Below are 23,952 nucleotides of genomic sequence, written 5' to 3'. Positions count from 1 at the left end.
TAATGAGTGTAAAACAAGATAAAGTAGAAAAATGTGTGCAAAACTACAACAAAGCTCCCCTTACCACTATGATTGTGTTTGTCCTTTGAAAGGACCTACAGAAATAACACACCAGCAACAAAGAACAAACCTATCGCCACGATTTATGTTTTCTAATGACACTCCAGACTGAAGAGAAATGTCTGATTCTGGGAGCAGGCAAAAAACATACAAGGTGAGCAAGTTACACTTTGTGCCCCAAAGTAAAAAAAGGTTCAGAGAATTAGTGGGATGGTCATGTAGAAAAGAAGCCAAAACCAATTTAAAAGGATCCAAAAAGCCCTATTTGCAGTGCTTGGAACATTAAAATAAATAAGGACAAAGATGGATTACAACCCAATGAATAAAAATCCATGGGCCTATGTATTAATAATGGTGGATAAATAAAATAATAAACAAGAGGTGCTCCTTACAGAAAAAAATGAACCAATATCTATAGTTTTTGAAAGACTTTGTAAGTATAATTCTCAAAATTGTTTCAGACAAAAATGGTTAATGGATACTTAATCTTTGGTATAGATGTTTTATGAAAAACTATAAAACAAATAGATGTAGATATAGATACAGATATAGACATAGAAATATATTTTTTCTCTATTTTAAGGAAGGATCTACAGGATGCTCAGGGTCTCACTACTAGAGTGGACTTGTACTGATTCTCGTGTTTACAGCCTAACAAGAGCTGGGATTACAGGCATGCGCCACCACATGCAGTCTCAATTGCCGGGGGCTGGGCCAGCACTGCAGGCCCAGGGATCCAACCACAGGCCCCTGTGCCTGCTTGCAGACGCTTTAACCCTCTGAGCTATTTGGCCAGCCCTTATTTTTATATGGTCAGGATACTTCTTATTAATTACAAAGTGATAGTGACCATATAGTATAAAAATTAGATAACACATAATGAAGTTATCAAAACTAATATCATTACTAGAGAGAAACACCATGTTTACAGTCTTCAAATATGAAATTCTCAAAGGGATGTAATATCATTTATACAATGTCCTAGTCAAAATGCATAACCCAGGATAACCATGACAAAACATCAGAGAAACTTTCATTCTGTAAAATAATTGATCTGCATTCTTCAAAATGTCAATAGCCTGAAAAATAACAAAGGACCGAGGAACTATCATCTAAAGCAAAAGACAAAGAATAATTTGCCTTGTATTTGAATCATGACCTTACATTTTGACCCTGTAACCTTGCATGGTGTTTGCATTTGAATCTGTATTCCCTTGATTAGCCGCTTGCATCTGGTAGTCCTCTAGGTGCCCGAAGATGTGCCTCTCCCTAACATTTACCCGAATTGTTCAGTCTGTGGTATGCTGAACAGTTTGATCCTGGTATTTTCCTTTGCTGTTCTCTGACCCTAGGGTTTTCGAATTCAGAATCCTATCTTCTGATTTTTAATTTTCTGTCTTGAAAAAACATATGCTTGAATAATTTTTTCTGAAATGATGCAAGATTGGTAAACTCTCTTGAATCTTTCCACATACAGAAAGTATCTGTTCTGCACTTGATTGGTAATTTGACTCGGACTAGAAGTATCTGTGAAATTATTTTTTTGAGAGTTGTCCAGCCAAGATGGCATTGCACCTTTCAATTTGATATACCCTAACCCAAGTACCTAACAATGAGGGATAAAAATGCAGAGGCATTTTTTTTTTAAAAAATGAAGACGTGATTTATATACCTATCAAATCTTCATTATGAATATAACCATTATGTAATGCAAATAAGTACTAACAAACATTACAAAAATTAAATAAAATAACATAATGGGAAAAGTGAATAAAACCATGATATACCATGTCAAAGACAAATGGAACAAAAACAAAACAGTAAGCAAAACTGAAGCCACATAGTTCTCACTGCAGTAGACTAAAATTAGACTCACTGGTTAGGACTAAGCTAGCACTAATTAGGTCATGATGAACACAAAGTAAATAAGTTTATTAGCTAACTAGAAAGGCCACTGCATGAGATGTGTTGAGATACTAACAAAGGCCAGCAAACAGAATCTAAGCCAAGCTATTCCTTGGTTTGTAATGAGATCTAATACATGCTGAATATCACCAGAGAACAGACATCCTTTGTCACCATTTAGATGAAGTTCTAGACTAGATGTAGGCACTGAAAGCTACCAAACAGGGTGGTTAAAGGAAAAGAGAGCAACCCTTCCATTCACAAAAGTCCTGCATTCTAATGCCAGGGCTCTAAAGAAGACACGCAGCATAGGTGACGTGAACATAATAGTGCAGGCTGCAGTTAGAATCGGACCCCAGGCACATGTCATTTCAGGTCCTTACACATCGCCTCCTACCACATTTCCTGCAAGGGTGCCCAGCTTTGCATGGATGCTGATGAGTTTGCAGCAGCTACAATTTAATGAAGTTCATCACAGACTTGCTTCACATATCTTCCTTCTATCCAAAGAGCAGATTAGGGTCCACTTAATGCACACAGAAAATACAGATTCACTTCTCTGGGTACAGCTAAGGATTTCATCACCTCATTAAGGTGATGAGGTCTAAGATTTCTGTTTCATGTTTTGGTATCAGCACTTTAGTTTCCCAATGTCCCAATAACGTTTACAAGACAGTAAAATCAACATACAGAGGAGCAAATGAATCACTTCACAACTATTATAGTTGTCACTGTTGAAACTGAATTATTGATAAGTGACAGAATTGCAAACCTAGCATATGAAAAGAGTTCAAGACTGTCATTTGAATATGTAGTTAAAACTACCCATACACATGAGCTGCATCTATCTATTTGCAATGAGATTTTACTTCTTGAATTTGTTTTCTTCCCGCCTAAAGATTTATATGCCTCTTTGAAAACATTTCAAAATTCATTGAAAGCAAATGAAAATGTGAAAATATGTAAAATGAAAAAATAGGTTCTACCAGATTATTTCCAAGTTCTTTTCCAAATTGTTTTTATGGTTTTATGGAAACACATATGATTCTGAATATACAAGGAAGGGTTTCCTCCCAACCTACAAACTATTCTTCTCCACTGCAGCTTACACTTCAGGACTGTGTAATCTCTCCAAATCACCATGCCAGTGGCCCCTCTTAAAGTATCTTTAATGTGAACAAGACATTAATACATGGCCGTGACTCATCCACATGGCTGACACTGGCAAACAATCTGAGGTACAGGGTCTCAGGATAAATCCTGAGGGGATTTCACTGACCTTCTCAGACTCAAAAGCTACAACTCTAGTTGCATAGGTCCTGCTTTACCTTGGTCTTAACCACCCAGCAGAAAAGTATAAAAATGAAATATAAGAAGTAAAGCCATGGTGTTATGTTGAGCTGTAGGGGACTCAGGTCAACAATTTCTGACATTTCCAGTCAACTGGAAGACCCAATACTATTATGGGCTACTGGACTCTATTAGATTATTTTGCTAAGTTAACATACCTATAATATTCAAATAACAGAACTTAACAAAAAAAGGGTATACAGATGAATGTTCATTTTGTATCTGTGCATTCAAAGTGGTTAGGATAGATATATAGTTACATTCTCTTAATGAATAGAGTGATTTGTTCTAATGGTGTTTGTGGATAGGATATCAAGTCCGCATCTTGTAGAGCAATTAACCACTGGGAGGAATGTATGCAATGTGTTAATTATTGAAACTGTCCTACCAAGTTGATTTGAAACTGTCTCATTGCTATTTGTTTATCAATAAAATTATGGAAAAAAAAGAAAAAACAAAAACAAAAAAAAGAAAAGAGAAAAAGACACTAATAAATTTTACCATACATACTTAAGTAACTCTATGAGGATAATCTATAAGCAATAATTATCCAGGGAAAACTAAGACATACCATCACCCTATCTTTACCTATTCTCATGGTCTGGTTATTTCTAACTTTTTGGATCATTGATAAAAATTCAAATCAGCTTTCCAGTTTTGTCTTCACCATTTGCCCATAAATTCTGTGCTACTAGGGAACAATTCTCTTCATTAGCTTGGAAGCATATATTGTACTTCCGCTGAAAGACCAACTTCCAATTTTTAAAAGTAATTTTTATTTTATATAATTGTTATATGTCAGACACTGTTCCAATCTCTAGAGGTGTAATAATTAGTTTTTCTTTACAATAACCATATAAATTAAGCACAGTTACTAACCCCAGCTTGTAAATAAAGAAACTAAAACTGCCTACAATTACCCAGATAATGGGTGGTATGTGACCTGTATCACAGATTTATGGATCAGGCTGGATACTAAAAAATTTCTGTGTCACAGCTTTGAACATTGTAAAAAGGACTTTAGTGGAACCATAATATAAATGCTATAAAAACTGTATAAGCATTAACCCTAGCTGAGGGAAAATGGGAGCTTCTAGCCAAAAGTCATATCCATGGTTGGTTTAAAGTATTAACATAAAAAGAAATAGACTGCCTATTATAAGGACTATCTTGACAATGTCTCCAATATTTCATTCAAAGTTAAGCCTATAGACTTCACCTAAAACTCCAGTCTCTAAGACATACCCTGTTAATGTTAATAAAACTAATGTTTTTGGAATTCAACAATGGCCATTGTATAGCATATTGTTGTCTTGAAATTAGTTGTTCAGCATTCCAGACATATGCATGCAAAATTGTTCAAAAAATTAAAAAGATTGAAAATTTTAAGTATTAACTATTCCTTTCAATGGACCAGTAGAAATGAGCAGTACAATTACCCAAGCTATCCCATATATATATTTTTTTTTCTTCTTTCTTTTTTGCTTTCCCTCATCCCAGTTGTTGTTGCCCTTTGAACAGTTCCTTTCCCTTTAATGATGTGGTCTTTTTATACAACTCAGCTATAAAGATAAATTCAAGGCTTTCATAGGTAAATGGATACAATGAGAGACCATACTCATAAGTGAAATAAAATAGACCTGCCTGTGTACACATCATATTGTCTCCCTAGTATGAGAACCTGGAGGAGTAAATAAAATCCAAAAGGCACAACAGACAAGCAGAAATCAGCAGTATAATTATCCAAATTATCCTGCATATATGCATAAACATATCTTTTTTCCTTATTTCTTTTGTCCTTTTTTCTTCTTAATTTCTTATAACATTTTTGTTGTTTCATTCAAAATCAATTTTGCACACTTGTATCTGGTAACCTAAATAACTAATTTGAAAACATCATCATGCAACATAGCAACCATTGTTGAACTACTTTGTTCAGTGAAATTTTGTACATTTCTAATGTTGTTTTCTTAAATTATTATGTTATATTCTTTGAAAAGTTTTATTAAAATTTAAAAGTACAATAGATATTGCAAAAATAATTTTTTGCAGAAATAATTTTAAAGCATCTTTGTACATGAAAATAATTTTATTATCTTCCAAAGAAGAAAACAGCAGCCCTTTAAGAAAATAGATCAGGATTTTTTTTACAAAAAGAAATAGTCAAACTATTTACACTAGCACTGGGTGATCAGGACACTTGAACTGGCCTGTGTAGGATGTAAGAGTGAGAATATCCAGGGTTGAAATCAGAGGAAGCAGAATGGAGAATCAGGAGAGCTTTATAATCTCTCTCTCTCTCTCTCTCTCTCTCTCTCTCTCTCTCTCTCTCTCTCTCTCTCTCTCTCTCCACAGAATCTTGTTCCACCTCACACCCCATTGGGTTCATGTTGGATTCTATACACTGTCTTAATGAACACTTTTATGACTTTTATCAGAACTTAAAATCACTATGTATAGACAGAACCATACCAAGAGCTTGTCCAGAGTCGTCTGCTTTCTGGACTGGATATTTTCTAATTCCCTGGATGGAGTTCTGGAAAGCCAGAAGAAGCCCTAGCTTGAAACCCTATTTAGACCAGAAATATGGGAGGATGTAGGTCTCTTGGAATAACCCTCAGGAAAACTGGAAGGAAATTCCATCAATTCTTCTCCTCATTGCTGCTGTGTGGTGTGGATTCTTTTTTTTTTTTAAATTAATTAAGTAAACTCTTATTGAAGCTTAAGTTGTGGTACAGAAATATATTGCAGATGATTTATTCCAATGAAGGGAGAAATTATGACACCAAAATTTTCCCTCCTCTGCCATAATAGGATGGATTACTATTTAACCTACAGCTTTCATTTTTTTAGGCTTTGTTCCACACAAATTTGTGCAATTTTAACATTAGAATTCTTTAAGTATTTTGGAAAAAAAGAAAACAATCAGACCTCAAGCCAACGAATTTCACCAAAGCCACTGCGAAACTGTTCAAGAATAAACTCTATCATGAGCATTGGTACTCGCAACAAAGCAAGGCAAAGCATTAGGAATCAAACTGATCAAGTTGACTGAAAACCTCTTTAATGAAACATTCAATCAACAATGCTAAAATTAAAGTCAGTTTCCAACCACTCCATTTCAATCCAAGTAGATTTTACATTTAGAAACACTAATAAAAGGTGTTTCATCTATAAATACAGAAGGAACAAAACATCAACGCAACAATCCAGAAATTACCAAGAAAATATTGTGAGAACAAGTACAAAATTTAGCCAACTCTGCTGTCCTCTCAGTTGCTTAAATTTGCAAATACAACTGAAAGACACCAACTCTTGAAAGCTATTTCGAGTCACTTCCCACTGGGTATTCTTACAACTTTGTTTTCATTATCCATCCATACCTTCTGTTACACAGTCAAATCCAAATAACCTGGATAGTCTTTATTTGATCCTGTGAGTGCCTCAATGAAAGGAACAGACCAAGTGAGAACACTCACATGTGTCACAAAACCTCACAACTTTGTCACAAATGGAGATGCCACCAAAATTCTATGAACCCAAACTTACAAATGCTATGTAGTAAGATTAGTGGCAATGGCAAAAATAAGACTGAATGTTCCAACCTGTTTGGACTTATTGAATCAAGGACAATCATTATGCCTAATTTGCCCACTTACCTGTTTTTGGACAAAAATCCATTTAGACCACTATTTGGCAAAGGGATGGTATTCTTGAGAATTTCATTGACTGAAAAGCACAGACTAGTAGATGGTTTTCGGAGTTCAGCTAGCACACCCTAATCTCATAACTCTGTGGATTTGGTCTTCCCTGCTTGCTAATCAACAGTAGAGATGTTTCTTTGTAGGGAGACATTCAGTTTTCTTCCTCATCTTCAAGAGTTCAAAAATAGGCCAAATTTTCATCTCCTTAAAAAAAATGAAGTGCCAGGGAGATAGCTCAGTAGAATAAGTGTTTGCCTGGCAAGTACAGGGTCCTGAGTTCAATCCCCGGTATGCAAAAAAAAAGAAGTCCAGGGGTCATCCTCCCAACCCCTTCCATCCCCATCTGGGGTATAAGATTAATATATAAACCCACAGTACAACAGAATATTGCTTTTATTTGGGGCCTGGACAAAAGAGAAAGATACCATGGTGAGGGAAGAAGTGAAAGACTCCCAACGTGGTAACAATTATTAAAACAGTAATACACAAAATGAACAACTGGATCCTTGTTTTAGAATGTCTTGATTCATGGAAGAAAAACTTTATTCGCTGTTGCAAAAACATTTTTTAGGAAGTAGAAATTGATTTCAATATTATTAGGAGAGAATGTGTTCTAGAAAGTGGAGGTAACTGGATGTAAAGTTCTGGCAGCAATATAACAGAACAGTCCCAGATTACTAGGCTGAGGCCAACACCTAACGAGGATAAAAGCCTTGTCTGTGGGAAATCTTGGATGATACCTTCAGAAATACTACACTGTGCATAAACAAAATTGAATTATTTTCACAAGTGTTGTAAAGATTCATATAGTAAAAGCTTTTTTCTACATGCACTTCAATTTCACAGCAAGAGTGGCATAGAATACCTACACAAAGAAGAGAGCATTCATGCACAATATCTAACTCCTTGATATAATAATGCATGCACATCAAAATGATGACGCCATCATTACATCTAGGGCTTTCTCCAACTACAAGGTGGCAGTGATGGAAAGCATGGCTCCCAGTATAGACATCTAGAAAGCAGCCACCACCCTCTATGTGTGTTCTCTTGTTATTTTTTTTCTGCTGTTGCTGCTTCTTAGCAAAACTAGTAAACACAAAGTTGTCATCGAACATAGCACTCTGACAATTAAGACGTTTAAAATCGTCAGTCTTCTGGGGTGAAGAAAGTACTGTGCAACATTTAGAACTCTGATTGACAAAGACAGTGGTCACAGATTTTCCTGGCTTGAAGACTTCCACAAGGTTCCTGATCAGGTCATCATAAGAGGTCCAACTTAAGTTTGTTTCAAAGCTAACATAAGAAAACTCTGGTTCTGGAGTGATATGAATAGTCCAATAAGTTCCATCCAATTTCATTCCATTCATTCAATACCCACAAGGATTGAACAGCGTGGCATCAATGACAGAACCTGGTGTCAGGTCACGAATTCCACTCTCATGAGTGACATCCTCTGCAGTAACATCCTTTTTCATGTAGAACTGGTCCTTATCTCCAAGCTCACTCATCAGAACTTCCAGGGTCTGATCTGGTTGGCTGATTACTCGACTCTGAGAAATCCAGAGTATACAAGTACCAACAGTCAGAATTCATATGTCCCATACAATATGCTGCTCCATTTGGGAAAATTTCATTAAGAAACTATATTTATTCCTGGAAATTCTGACTTGGGTACCCTTGATGAGAAGGCTTCATGAAAGTCTTAAGAGAATAAAAGAAGCTTTGAATTGAATCAAACCCACTGTAATGCCTAACAAGCTTCAACAGGAGAACTAGTGTTTTCAATAAGAGGGTGGTACCACATGTCTTCAAAATAAAATGTCTGTTGGAGACAAACATGCTACTCTCCCTGAGTACATAAGCTTCCTGCTTGTCAGTTTTTGTTACACTTATGATTGAACATTGCACATCCTTCAAAAGTATATCCCACTCAGATCTCAGGATAATGCAAAGATCCCCAGACCCCTGGTTGGCGTCGGGTTGCTGACAAGAGAACCAAAGCTCCAGCAGCTTCTTGGTCCCTTCGAAAAAATGTGCAGCTTCCATCACCAAGAGACTAGCTAACAACCAACAGCCACTGAAAATCAACTAAATTAAATCTCTTCTCCCGCTGCTGCCGCCACTGTGGATTGTTCCAGCTGTGTTGCTACAAAGTTCAGTTTCCTTTTTTTGTTTTTCCCCATAATTTTATATTATTTTTTTTAAAAAAGGATTAATAAAATTTTCCTGGCTTTTTGTGAGCGAAAATTGAAAGTGAGTCTGTTGGAAACGGAGGCAGATACAGTTCAGTCTCTTATAGTGCGCTGTTTCCCCGTTAAAGAGAGTAGAGCGAGCGCTAGCCGTACTGTGTAAATGTCTGGATCCAGATAGACACCCCTGACAATACTCGGAATCCTTGCAGAGCTTCCAAATCACGCTGACTCATGCTAGCTTTCCCTGGCAGTACAGCTTGCACCTCTGGATTGCCTTTCTCCCCTCTCCTCCACGTTCCTCTGACCTTTCCTCCTGCCCTGGGATAACTTCCCCCAATAAACTACCTGAATCCAAATCTTTGTTCACTTTCTGAAACAATTACAAGCTACTGTACCAGACTGAGAGATTTGATTTAATTTAATAGAACTGCTACTGAGAGCCATTTTTTTTGCTTTTAGAAGTGAAATAAACAGGATCCAATTTGCAGTTGTATAAGCCCGTGGCAGGAGGAGGGCTGCAAAATGAAATAACATCTTCTCCCTCTCATGTGACATAGACATAAAGTCAGTACAAACTCAGGAGGTGGATGGATTTTCATGAGAGATAATAACAACAATAATTCTGAAAACTGGCTAACCAGATGGCACTTTATGATTGCAATTCAGGAAAAGGAAAATGTACGAGGACCAGGTTTGGCTCTGTGAAAAATTACTGTGTGGAATCTGCTTTGAGTTTAGGGAATTGGTAAACTCCTAAACTCTGCAATTGCTAAATTTCTGAATATTTGACTGTCATCTCCCTAGCAGAGACCACTTCCCGAAGGGTCTCCTAGCTACTCACAACCCCTGGCAACAACTTTTCCCTTCTATTGTCTCTCAAGATGAGTCTGCCTCTCACTGCTTTTCAATTTTGTGTCCATAAGAGACCCTGGTGTCCTGCATTCTAATTTTTTCTCCACTCACCACCACTCCCTTGTGTCCAAATAATGTCATATGTTAGTAAAATCCCATGCTGGTTCTCTAGTATTATCAGCATCTTAGTAATACCTGAGAAGAAAGAAATCCTAGCACTATGCAGTATACGGTTATTCTCCGGGTCTGAGCGCTTCTTTTCACCAGCTGATTGGAGCATTGGCTGCAAACTGTTCACAGCTGTCCCTTCGTCTAAAGAGAAGCATGTTCCTTCAGACAGCTGGGGGCCACCCACAGGAGACAGGAGTGAAAACTAGTAGCCAGTAACTGATAACCTACAAAATTTCATGCTGCTTCTCTAGTATTAATAACATCTTAGTAACACCTGAAGAGAAAGAAATCCTAAGTATTTGAACACTTTGTTAAATAAAACATATATGCTTCAGAGAACAAGAGAGAAACCTCACAAAGATCCTAACAGAAACCAGAGAATGTGCAATCTCATGAATTACTGGAGTCTGACACATGCTGGAGCCACCTCTCAAAAGGAAAAATAAAGTACCATATTTTCATCTTCTCATTCTAAGAAAGAAGCACAATGGTTGGTGGGTTTCTTCAGGGATTAGCGCCCATTCATCAAGGGGCACAGAAGGTTGCTGGGTTTGAGTAGGGCCTACAAAAGGAGGGGCCTCGTGCTGGCTGTAGGCTGAGATACAAGGATCCCAGAAGAACTCATGTGTCTAGAGTTTTCTGCATATGAGAAGGGCACGATGTGGAGTGTCTAGCCAGGAAAGTCATGGCAGAAAGCCCCAGGACCCTGGATCGAGACCATGACATATGCACGAGATAAGGACACAGAATTTGAAAAGCAGCTTCTGCTATTGCCTGGATTTTGGTGACACCTGAAAGCCTACTCTCCCAGGTCATCAAAACCATGTACTAGCACCCGTGACATGTATAGTGTCACACTTACAGAGTCACAGGTCAGACAGAAATAGCAGTAATTCATCATGAAATAAGAGGGGTTGTCTAAGATAGGGTCCCAGTGGGTTCAAACAACTCAAGTAAGCTGTGTGCAAATGAATAAAACATTGCCTTGCCATGTACGATGCCACCCTGTCCTGCCACCTGCGAGAGCACGAACACAGCACCGTGAGGCACAGCTGAGGCATCTGTTCAGACATGTCACCTTTGGAGAAAGTAGAGGTCATTCTCAGGAAGCCATGCACACCTAACCCAGTGTCATTACATGGTGCTGCGTCTTGCCAAAGCTAGAAATCTTGAGTCCAGTAAGCAACAGGAAGAGGTGGGAACAGTTCCACTCTCCATCACCCTCAATTACCTAACAGAGGAAGTATTGATGAATCCCTGCAATGTCAGACATTTTTAGTACAAATCCTTGATCTCAGATGGAAGATCTTCTTCCAAGGAACACAATGAGAGTGCCATAAAACTTAAGCTACTGTAGTCATCTGGTCATTTGGGGCTCATAAAGACACTTACTTATGCTGTATAAAGAGCGATTAACATACCAGTAAATATAACCACCATAAGAAAATAGAAATACTACTCAGTGTAAAAGGGAGAGAGAAATCTGGCTGGTGCTCAGGTGCCCCTGTTGGTACTCACAAGGGGTTAAATGTAGCTGGGAAGTACAGCATCGCTGCCTGATGAGAGCTCCATGGTTAGAATTAAACATGGCAGCAACTGAGAAGATGGGTCACCCAACCTTTGAAGCTACTAAGATGAGCAGAAACACTAGCTAAAGGCAACAGGGAATAATATGGATAGTAAGGAAAGGAGAAAATAAACACCAGTTTGCACTTCAACACCAACAGCAGCTTAGAAGCTGCCATTTTTCCAGTGAACTTGGCCAGTAATCATTGTCAGGTTGTGTCTGGATGGAATAAACTTCGAATGTGAGAGAGCAAATCAATTGGAACAGGACAGGAAGTGGACTGCGGTGGCTGTTCTCAGACTCCCTGCAGTGCTGGTCAATGCACTCCTCAGCTAAATGTGAACATCAGCTGCCAAAGTCCACAGCCTGTAGCCAGGGACAGACTGACGCAGGCGTGTGAAGGACCAGTCCAAGACTCGATCCATGCATCCATCTGTCTTCCAGAGCACCCCTTTGGGCCCGATGCTGGTCTCTAGCCCAGATGACAACCTTGTTTTGCCTTCTTCCCTGCTCTGACCTGCTTGGTGCGCCCCATTCTTCTGGGAATGGCCCCTTAATAAGTCAGTTTTCGTAATAGTCCAATCTCTACTTCTGAGGAATTCAACTTGAGACAAAGGAGAACTCTGAAGTATGGAAGAAGGGAAAATAATAGGAACAATTTCAGATAGTCAATCAGAATGAAGGACAAAATATTTAGGGACAAATATCTTCATTGTTCTTTAAATTATTTGGGGATATTTCAGTTTGTATCATGCAAATGAGTCACTATCCACCTTGCAAATCAGCTATGAGCATTAAAGAAACAGTATTAGGAAATACCTAAGTTAATTTCTGTCACATGTACACATTCAGTAAAGGCTGCTGTTAGTAGGAGTAACAGTATTCTTTTAAATAATTCAGAAAGAAAACAAGCTGTTTGCTAGCACAGTCAGAGGCGGCACCGCTGAGGAACTTGCTGAGCTGAGAGCGGGCTCGGCCTGCTGGGCCTGCAGAGAGCTCTTCTATCGTTGCTCTCCTCTGTGGCGAGTTCCAGCCCCACCGACCGCGCAGCGCCTGAGGTGTCTGGCTTCTGCAGCAGGGAGGAAAGGGGGGAGCTTTGAGGGTAAATGCCGTGGCTCTGTATTCACATTGTTCTGTATGGTATTTTATTTTTGATTTCATGTAAATAAACAAGAGGAAAAATGCAAGGTCACGTGCACTGTTTTGAGGACGTTCCATCCCATTTTAAGTTGTTTAGCTTAGATAAAATATAGCCTGTGGCCTTTTAAAATTACACAATTAACATCCTACTTAGAGCAGAACAGATGGCTAACACAGGCGACTATGCAGAGGAGGTAACTATTAACTAACACTCCACCACTGCTTGTTAATATAAAACATTGCTTACTAGCCTAACGCTATATGAAGCTTAAGTCATTGTAGGTTTTAAATAATAAAACCTGTCAGATAAAAAGCTCTGGGCCTGAGAAAATATGGATGACAAACACATTTTTAAAAATTTTTAAATTAATACTAATTTTCTTAAAGAAATGAAAAGAGAAAAGCACAAGAATGGACAAAGGATATGTATAGAGGTTATGGAATAAGAAACCTATAAATGTACTTTGTAATCCAAATATCAAGAGTGGATGTGAACTAAATTATGTAAAATAAAAATTAAGTCATGTCTAAATTTTTGAAGAATGATGTTGCAGGTACCGTTGCTTGCTTGTCCAGCCGCTGTTCCAACCCCATCCTCCTGTGTTGTGGTGTTCTGTACAGATGAGGCCAGTCAATCACCTTCCTAGCATCTTATTATCATAAGAATTAACTATAAAATGTAAGAGAATGCATCTGGAAAGTTTCTGAAATTTTCTTTTCCTATTGGATAAAAGAGATATACCTATAAGGAATAATCTCTGGTACCACCTTTTCCTTTCTATTTTTAACTATGACTAGCTTTAGGCTACAGCAGCTACTTGAATTCATGAGAAGAACATGACAAACACCCAGAGAATGATGAAGCAGAAAAACAGAAAATATTCCCATCCTTTATCACATTACCAACCTCCGTGCAACACCAGCAAATTCCTCTTCTGAATTTTTTACATCATACTATAATAAATGTCTGTATTTCAAGCCATGAATAGCAGTATACTCTATGCTTTGTAATGTAACATATCCCATAGATGTGATACAAACAAAACCTGGATTGTTATGAAAAAAAACATTAGAAATCAGTCCAGGCCAATACCAAAGAAGAGGCTGAGACTGTGTCTTCCGTGAGGGTGCAGACGAGGTTATCAATGTGACAGGTACATGAGCGGCTGACTGAATTCATGGGTACAGAGCCAACGACAGCAGAGCCAGGCTGACAAACAGTTGGCCTAGCAGACAGAGTAGGTGAAAATTAGGCAACCTAAGACAATGCCCAGGCAGAGCCAGAGCCAAGACGGGATCGCACCCAGAGGAGCTGGCTTCAGGGAAACAGGTTTGTATGACAGGAGCTGAGCCAACTGTAGAGCAGCAGCTGAGATTTCCCAAAGGGAGCTGTGTTCTTCCACGAAGGCTTCCAGTACCACACAGCCTTCAAATCAGCAGCCTAAGGCTTCTCACAGGACTTTAGATGTAAAAGATGCTATTTTAGGGGAACAGGATCTCTGTAAGATTTCTAGAATTGGTTCAGGTATCCCAGTTCTATCCTTCAATTAGCACCTGAGTACTTTTAATTTTTTACAATACCTACATCTTTGTATGTCCCACAAGAGCAAAGTATCTGTGAGAACAGAAACAGCAATGTATTCATCTTTGCATCTTGTCTAGCAGAGTGCTTTGTGAAAATTGGTTCAAAAATTGTTTGGGAGGCAATGAAAACCACAGTACAGTATTCACTGGGCTTTTGGAATGTTCCAGGCATTAACACACAAAATCTTATTTATTTCATAGGAGATGCCTACTACCATGATGCTAACATACTGGTGAGGAAAATGGTGCTTACAGAAGTATATTTTCCCCAGAATACACTACTAGAAAATTGCAGACTACATTTGTACCAGGTCATTTCTTGTAGAAAACATTATTCTTCCTAAAGGAGAGAAAGTGAATATGTTAATAATTTAAAACACTTCTGGAGAATAATTATATTTTTCTGTCTCTCTCTCTCTCACAACTAAAAATGGGGCATCAGTTCCTAAAACCTTCAGTATTCTCTTGCTCCAGGGAAGAATTCATAGAGCTATGTCTTCCAAAGCCTAAATATAAGGGTAATGAAGTTTCATAGGCCCAGAAGTTGGGAGAAACAAGAGCAGTCATCCTGAGACAGATCTGATCTGTAGGGCCATAGTAGCTGCCCACTGGATCCATGAGGCATCATGGAGCTGAAGGAGAAATGACAAAGGTGAAACAACCATATCCCTGGCCCAGAACCACCCCTGAGTTTTCTGTTGCTTTGTAAACCTGCATGTCTAACTGGTAACAATGGGTGATCAAAGAATACTGAATGATAACTAATACAGATCTTCTCCTTCACTCATGTAAATACGACCCATGGAACAATTTCATTACAAAAATCAAGTCAGATAGTGTTTTTAGTGAAAGTCAGGTACATATCACATTTATACTTCCAAAAGAAACAAGGAGGGAAGGAGAAAGAACAAGTCTCTTATTCAGACAAAATAAGGAGCTGCCTGGTGTCCATACATGCCTAAGAAGGTGTGTTTCCGTTCTCATACACTCCTATCACTTCTATATCCAGAACAGTGGAGCTATGGGGAAGGGCTAGTCTGGAGGTCTCTGAAATGCCTCTGGATCATTTTCCCATCTTTTTTTATGATTGTCACCTAGTTCTTAACTTTTTAGTAAATTTTTCTTCTTTATTGTCCTTAGTATCATTTTTAAATTATTTACTTAGGCTGTGAATTTTCCAAATTTTTACCATCTCCTTACCTTTTAGTTATAAATTTCATCTCATTTTACTGTATTCATGTAAAAGGAACCTCAAGTTCTTTAAGCACTTTGTTACTTGGGTATTCTTCTGCCGAGTGTCTACACTATGACTTCTCATAAAGCTTTCTGGATTAGAGAAAATTCAGCCAAACTCTTTGAAACTTTATAACAAAAATAGCCTGTATACCAATTCCCAATAAAATAGTCTTAGTTTTCATCTCTCATACATCATCAAAATAACCCTAACCATCCACACATCCACCAGTGGTCTGGTGATAGCTGCCTAAGTGCTGCCAGACTTTTCGGAACCTTGTATCTTCTGCAGAGCCCTCACCAGAACTGCTTCAAAGCTCTTTGTATCATGTTCTAGCTTTTTCTAACATTCACATCAAAGCTGCTTCAGCCGGTAACCACTGCCCAATTCCCAAGTCATTTTCACATTAAATAATAACAATCCTCTTTCTCAGTATCAATTTTCTATCTTATTATGTTGTCTGTGGCTTTAATGGAATTCTCGAGTCTGTGAAATATATGAAAAAATAAAGTTATTTAGGTTCACTATTCTGGAGCCTGGAAACTCCAAGATTAGTTGACCATGTCTTGTGATAACTTCGCTGTGATTTATAATATCGTAGAAGCCCAAAGGGGAGAGATGGCATATATACGCAAAAGAAAAGCAAGCTGAAGGCAGTGATAACTAACCCCTTCCTGAAGAAAGGCGTGAGTTCCACTCATGTGAACTCTACCCTCAGGCTCCAACCCTACTTTCCGACCCTGCCACATTCAAATCATAGGAAGGACGGATGAGCCCCTCACAGTGAATGAGTTCCTTAATGAACAAAGCTCTGAAACCCTATGAGTAATGTGTAAGAATCACTCTTAGAGAGCTTATGAAGGGGGGACATGTGGAATCTTCTGAAGTGGATGCAGACTGTGTTTTACTCATTTTTCATCATTTATCTCTCTCCTCTTTCTATATCTTTCTTTTTTCCCTAAAACCTCTACTTTAAATGTAAAATAACATTTAAAATACTAAACAGAAAATACTAAAGTTACTGAAAAAGTTTTGCTTTCTCATGAGGAATGTATAATATCCTTTAAACTAATATATTTTTACTTGTGCAGTTTTTAGTACTCCAGACTGATAATGTGCTATGATGAAAACTGTTCCGTTGACTCCATAAGTACTAAATTACAGCTGCAGAGAAGACAGGAAGGCCAAAAGTTTACAACAGCTTAGACTCACACAATAATGTTAAATTTTGCTGATTGTAGAATTGTGTACATACATGAAGGAAACTAACAAAACAATTGTAGGAAGTAAAATACAGTTACCTTATATGACTAAAAATGGTAGACTCATTTAAGTCACACACTAACTTCACAGCAGTGTGAGAAGCCAATAAAAATATTAATCTTGAGCTACACAAACACAGTTGATAATAGACATCCTTCACTCTGTCTCATATGCTTAGTTCCAGTGGTTCAGTAGCCACAGAATGGTAAGAAAACCCTGAAGCCATTTCCTGTCAAATTGTCTTGCCTGAGAAATTGGTGCCAACAGCTAAATAAGACACTGATAGGGCCAGCCAGATAGCTCAGAGGACTAAAACACCTACCAGGAGACCAGGGTTTGATCCCCAACCTGCCATACCAGCCCTGCACCTAGGGCACACTGAGCAGGCAAATGAGACTGGGCATGGTGGCACACTTCTGTAATCCCAGAACTTGGGAGGCTGAAAATAGAAGAATCACTATGAGTTTGATCTCTGTAGTGAGATCCTATAGACCCTGTACTAAATACATTAACAAAAAAGAAAAGAAAACACTAACAAAGATATTCCAGAGAAGATTTAAGTGTAAGATGAATGGTTGGATGCTAGTTGCTTAGTGGATAAAAGTCTGGTCTTTGAAGTTAAGTGTGTATAGACTTAATTCACTTACCATCGGTGTAACTTTGAGCAAGATCCTTGATATCATCCAGCTTGTAGTCAGTTTGCTTCTGCTACTCAGTGACCCACCCAATCCAAAGGAAATGAAATATTAAGTCATTTTGTGTCACTCATGATCTGAAGGCAAGCTTGCTGCTTGCTGACCTACACTGAACAGTGTAAGGCCCTGCCTCATATCTATCCAGTGAGTCTGAGTCTGTTCTTTGCATCTGTCCACTTCTAGACCAGTGGGACACCATGAACATGTCCTTTTCACATTAATAGGAAGAGTGCAAAAGGTCAAGCACACCATGCATGTTCACCTCAAACCTCTATTGTTGTCACCTATGTTACCATCTCATCAGCCAAATAAAACCATTCTACAGACTCGGTCAGATGCTATGGAAACACATTCTGCCTGCAGATGACCACAGCAAAGGGTGTGTCAATACATAGCACTACCACAGGGAAATAGAAATATTTGATGGTGAGGTTTTAATATAATACATATCTCTAATATTTTCATGGACTTAATAACCTTAACACAAAGAAAGAATAATAAATGCCTCAAAATGCCCATGCCCTAATACAGGCTCAAAAAATATATTACTTTACATGGCAGAGTGTTTGTTAGATGTAATTGCATTAAGGATCTTGAGACAGGGAGGTTATTCTGCATCAGTTGGGTGTACCCACTGAAATCACAAAGGTCTATGGAGGATGAAGAAAGAGAGTTTTAAAAGATAGAATAAAGGAAGCAGAAGTCACTGTAATACACAGCCATAAGCCATGGAGGATGGACAGCTTCTAGAAACTGGAAAATGAAGGAATTAACTCTTTGTTAAAGCCTCCAGAAGGAAAGCAGCCCTCCCCAAGCCTAGATTTTATACCTATAATACTCAGGCTTCTGATCATAAATATAAAATAATAAATCTGTGATGTCTTAACACAAACTGTCACTAAGTCTGTGACAGTTTGCTTCAGCAACAATAGGAAACCAATATTCTGGGTAAGTAGCAATCGTTGTTCAGTTCTTCCTAAAGATGGGTACTGTGGGCTTAAATTTTAATAAAACCAGCAGAACTGATTGCAATACCAAAGACTATGCTCTTTACCCAGTGAGAAATCATGAGCTCTGGGTCATAAGAAGGGTAGGTTTGGAAGGATCTCAGCAGAATCTTAGGACATGGGAGGGCGTCACTTCTGCCCAATGCCCCACGAGCACTGTGCTGACAGCTGTCAAAGAACAGCACTCATGAAACGACCCAAAGGCCTGCGTAGTGGGGTCATAATATAGGCAATAGGTTGGTAAGGACCGTTGCTCTGTGGCCTGACCTGGCACTGGGGCTCCTGTACACAGGGTTGCCAAGCAGCCTTCGAATGCTACCCTGCTTTAATCCATAAAGACCCTCCAGCCAGTCTCTTGACTCGCTAACTTCCCCCGAGGTCATCCAGCTCTTCTCTCCTTGCTAAGACGGCCTTCACGTTGCCTTCTTCATCAGGTTGGTGCTCTGACTCTCCCCTATTCTCTCTCTTTCCACTGATGTAAAATAGCATCATTCCCCAGAGTCTTTCACAAGAATGATCTCTTTCAAATCAACATGTTTGCTTTCACTGCTCTACTCTCTTTATGCACTAGTTAAGCTTATACAGTTTTGTTGTAGAAAAGATCTTTAATTCCATACCATTCATTACATGAGAGGAGTACCCTAACTTCATAACTTAGATTTGTTGTTTAGGAATCAATATAATGAAATATACTTCTATTATGTAGGATGGTTACCTGAACAAATATGCACTTATTTCTTCTTTCCCAATGAAATGTTCTAAGATATAATTTATGAGTAACTAGATGAAATAATGAAATACTAGAAAAATAAAACTGAGCAAAGAAGCTTCAAATCTTAGATATTTTGTGAAAATAAATAAAATACCTAAATAAAAATTTCTGTATGTTATTTTATTCAGTTCATAGTTTTATAAATCCCATGACTGAGGGATTGATCTATTTATATGATGTATCAGTTTATAGACTGCTAAACTGTTCTATTACGTTATATATGTTATCTTACATTCAAGCAAAATTTAATATACTAAGTTTTAAGAGAAAATATCAGAAATTCTCCCAGCATCCATAAGCCCCCAATTAATATTTTTCTTCTCCTGATGTTATATTGCTCTTTTATTTTTTTATTTTTTATTATTATTATTATTTTTTTGGTGGAACCGGGGATTGAACTCAGGCCCTTGCGCTTGCCAGGCAAGTGCTTAGTCCACTGAGCCATCTCCCTGGCCCCCATATTCCTCTTTTAAAGCCTGGAAATAAATGTCCCATCTTCAAGTTCAGCAATTTTTTCTTCAGCTTTATGAAGTCTTCTGTTGAAACATGTTGTTGAATTTTTCAGTTCACTTATTGCATACTTTATCTCTAGGATTTTTATTTGGAACTTTTTCATTTCTAAATCTTTGTCAAATGTCTCGTGCTTTTTATGAACCGTTTTCCAAATTTCATTTAGTTTCCTGTCTGTAACTTCTTGTAATTCCCTGACTTTCTTTAAGAGGATTACTCTGAATTCTTTGTCAGTCATCTCATAGATCTCCTCTTCTTCTGGGTCCATTAACAGAGCTTTATTATTCTCTTTTGTTGACGTCATCTTTCTCTGATTTTTCATACTCCGGGTATCCTTGTGTTGTTGACTGCACATGTGATGAGACGGCGACCTCTTCCGATATTGGCAGGTGTTCGCTGGTGTTGCCAGATGTTTACTAGTTAGTCTAGCCTGGGATTCTGGATGGGCCGGCTGGTTGAAACCCAAACATTTGGGAATGTCCAGTCAGAGGGGAAAAAAGAAAAAAAGAATGAAAATAGATGAAGAAAGATTATGGAATTTATAGGATAGCATTTACAGAGCTGAAGTACAGGTCATTGGTATTCAAGATAGGTAAGAGAAAAAAAGAGATAGCAAGTTTATTTCAAGAAATAATAGAAAACTTTCTTGAACAAAGCTATAAATAACCTAAATACACAAAAATCAAAGGACATTAATCACACTTCATTTAAATAAAACTACCAGGGCCTTATTATAATCAAACTATCAAAGATTAAAGAAAAAGAGAAGAAAGAGCAAAAGAAACATCATATAAGGGACTGTCAGTGTCTCTAGCAGAAACTTCTCAGAAAGAGTCTTATAGGGAAAGAGGCAGTAGGGTGATATATTCAAAGTGCTAAGGGGAAAGTAAAAAACTACCAAACAAAATCACTGCACCCAGAAAAGCCATCACTCACAAAGGAAGAGAAAAATATTTCCTCAGACTAATAGCATCTAAGAGAGTGCATCACCACAAGGCCTATCTTATAAAAAATACTAAGCAACTTCTTCAAGGTGAAAGAAAAGGGTGCTGATGAGTAGCGTGAAAACCTGAGTGTATCAAACTCATTGGTGAAAGTCCTCAGTCCAACTTACAATCCTCTAATATTATAGTAGTGATGTGTAAAATACGTATGATTATAATTTGAAGATTAAAAGGCAGAACTATTAAAATAATAACTTCATTAATTCACTAAGACATCTACAATCTAAAGCTTTAAGTTAAAGCAAAAACTCAAGGTGAGCAGGGTGGATCAAAACTATGGAAGTTTTTCTATGCTCAAAGTTAAGCTTAAAATGCTTTGTTGTGACTATAGGACTTTTGTAAGCCTCATAATAATCACAAAGCAAAAATCTGTAATAGACATACTAAAAATTTAAGGCAATGAATAACAACAAACTGGTAGAGAAAATCACCATTAAGTAAAAAAAAAATAGATAATCTAGACAACAAGTAACAGAATGAGAGTAGTAAGTCCTCTTTATCAGCAATCGCCTTCAATATAAATAAGTGAACTGGACAAATCAAGTGATACAGAGCAATGATGGCAAACCTTTAAGAGACCAAGTGCCAAACTGCAATCCAAAACCAACTCATGTATTGCAAAAGATGAACATTGCCTAAAGACTCAATGCTCAGCTGCTGGGGTGAGCCAAGACAGAGAGTTATGTCTATGCATCATGGTGCATGTGCCATTGGTCCACCACCACTGGCACAGAGTGACCAAGTGGGGTTTTGAAAAGCAGACCCAAGACTTTTTTGTGAGAAAAAAATTGCATTGCCTAAAAGGACATACATTGACTGAAAGCACAAGGTTAAAAAGAGATGATGTGAATGGAAACCAAAAAATAACAAGAGCAGCTTCTTACATAGGTAAAATAGGCTCTAAAACAATACAAAGCCTCAGTTATAGCTCAGAGCATAAGCACCTGCTTGGCAAGCATGAGCTTCCAAGTTCAATCCCCAGTGCTGCAAAAGCAAACAAATAAAAAGACAAAGAAAGTCATTATATAATGATTTGAGGATCAATTCAAGATGATAACCATTGGTAATGTATAGATGCACCCAACATCTAAGCACCTAAAAATGTAAAGCAAATATTTATAGGTCTGAAAAAAAAGAGATAAACTTCAACATAATGATAGTAGGAGACTTCAATGTCCCACTTTAAGCAACATTCAGATAATCAACAAGAAAAATATCAGTTTTAAATAATATTATAGGCCAAAGGACATATGCAGAACATTCTATCCAACAACTACAAAACACTAGAGCATTCTATTCAGATACATGCACAGCAAACATTCTCCAGGCAGAGATATGTAATAAGTTCAGATGAACTCCCTTGCTTATTACAGCATTACTAACAGGAGCCAAAATATGGAATCCACATAAATCTCCACCAGAGATGGATTACTGGATAAAGAATACGTGATATATATTAGCAATGAAATATAATTCAGCCATAAAAAGAATGTAATCTTGCCATTTACAACATTAATAAACCTTCAGAACATTGTGTTAAGTGAAGTTAAACCAAGTACAGAGTGACAGATACCATGTGGTCTTATGCATGTTTGGAATATTTAAAAGATTATCTCATAGAAGGAGAGAGAACAGAGTGATGATTACCAGATACTTGGGTAATAGTAGGGAGAGGAAAATAGGTAGATTTTGATGAAAATATGTACAATTACAATTAAATAGGAAGAATAATTTTTAAATGGTCAGAGTAAGTAAACAAGTACAAACAGAAAATACGTACGTGATTGAGGCTAGGGGATTTTGTAGTGAAAGAATAAGTGAATGAAGAGCAAAGAAATTGATAATTTATTTTACTTTTATTTTGCGGTACCTGGGATTGAACTCAGGACCTTGCGCTTGCCAGACAAGCTCTTATTCTACTGAGAAGAAATGGAGAATGACTATGATTGGTTATGGAGCTTCTTTAGGAGTTGATGAAGACATTGATTGCATTGGTGGTTACACAACTTTGTAAACAAACTAACATTCTATACCTCTTAAAGGGATTAATTGGATGATGTATGAATTATGTGTCAGTAAAGATTTTATAGTTAAATAAAGTTTGGAGACATCAGATACTAATTCCTTAATTATGTCGTAACTACACACTGCCCATAGAAGTTCATTAGGCAATGGCAAGTCATCTTGTAGAATCTGTGGGACTGCTTACCATGTTGTTTGAGAGTTGAAGTTCAAATAGCTTCATAAAAATAAGTTCAGGCCATAAAAACCTAGGTTGTATAAATTAAATTGCTACTGTGATATCAGTGTTGATGAGTAGGAAAGAATAGAGATTTTCTAACTCTCTTCAAGATAAAAAGAAGGCTTCACTAGACTCACAGAACTCGCATACATCACAGCTCATGCTCAGTCACTGTTACTGATTTCAGGAGATGTGTAGGATCAAGATAAGTGTCATTAATTATACAGATCACCATCAATTCTCAGTCCTTGAGGCAAAAAACTAAATTAGAAAGGGACAAGAAGTAAAAGATCCAATAAAATAATGGTCTACAAAGAAAAAACTAGGAGAAAAATATAAGGACTACAGGAATGAGCAATGAATAGCAGGACTGTGAAGACAAGAAAAAGAGAATCTCCTAGAGATGGCAAATGAAACTGAGTTCATGTGTAAATTCTTTCCAGAACTGCCTTACACAATCATTCACAATACATTACTGAATATTCCATGAAAGCTGAAAACCAGGTTTATTTCTCACATTGTCTAAAATAGTGGGTGAGGCCAGGGAACATAATTCAGTGGCATAAGATCCTTCATGACAAGTGCAAGGTCCCGAGTCTGATCTCTGATAGATACATAGACAGACGGGGGAGGGAGGATAGATGATAGATGATAGATAGATAGATAGATAGATAGATAGATAGATAGATAGATAGAT

At 37.7% G+C, this 23,952-nt stretch overlaps 1 protein-coding gene and 1 pseudogene across 1 annotated transcript in view; both read right to left on the bottom strand.

Moving 5' to 3' along the window:
* The window catches only part of LOC105743725, a 51,677-nt pseudogene extending 42,609 nt beyond the window's left edge, over positions 1 to 9,068 (bottom strand).
* Grxcr1 (glutaredoxin and cysteine rich domain containing 1) overlaps positions 1 to 23,952 on the bottom strand; it is a 173,908-nt gene that overhangs the window by 145,201 nt on the left and 4,755 nt on the right. The gene's annotated exons all lie outside the window — the stretch shown is intronic.

Source organism: Octodon degus, unplaced genomic scaffold (assembly GCF_000260255.1).
Source record: "Octodon degus isolate 3935 unplaced genomic scaffold, OctDeg1.0 scaffold00158, whole genome shotgun sequence".
Lineage (NCBI taxonomy): Eukaryota > Metazoa > Chordata > Mammalia > Rodentia > Octodontidae > Octodon > Octodon degus.
Note: the sequence above shows the minus strand (reverse complement) of the source record. Positions and strands in the feature narration are given on the sequence as shown.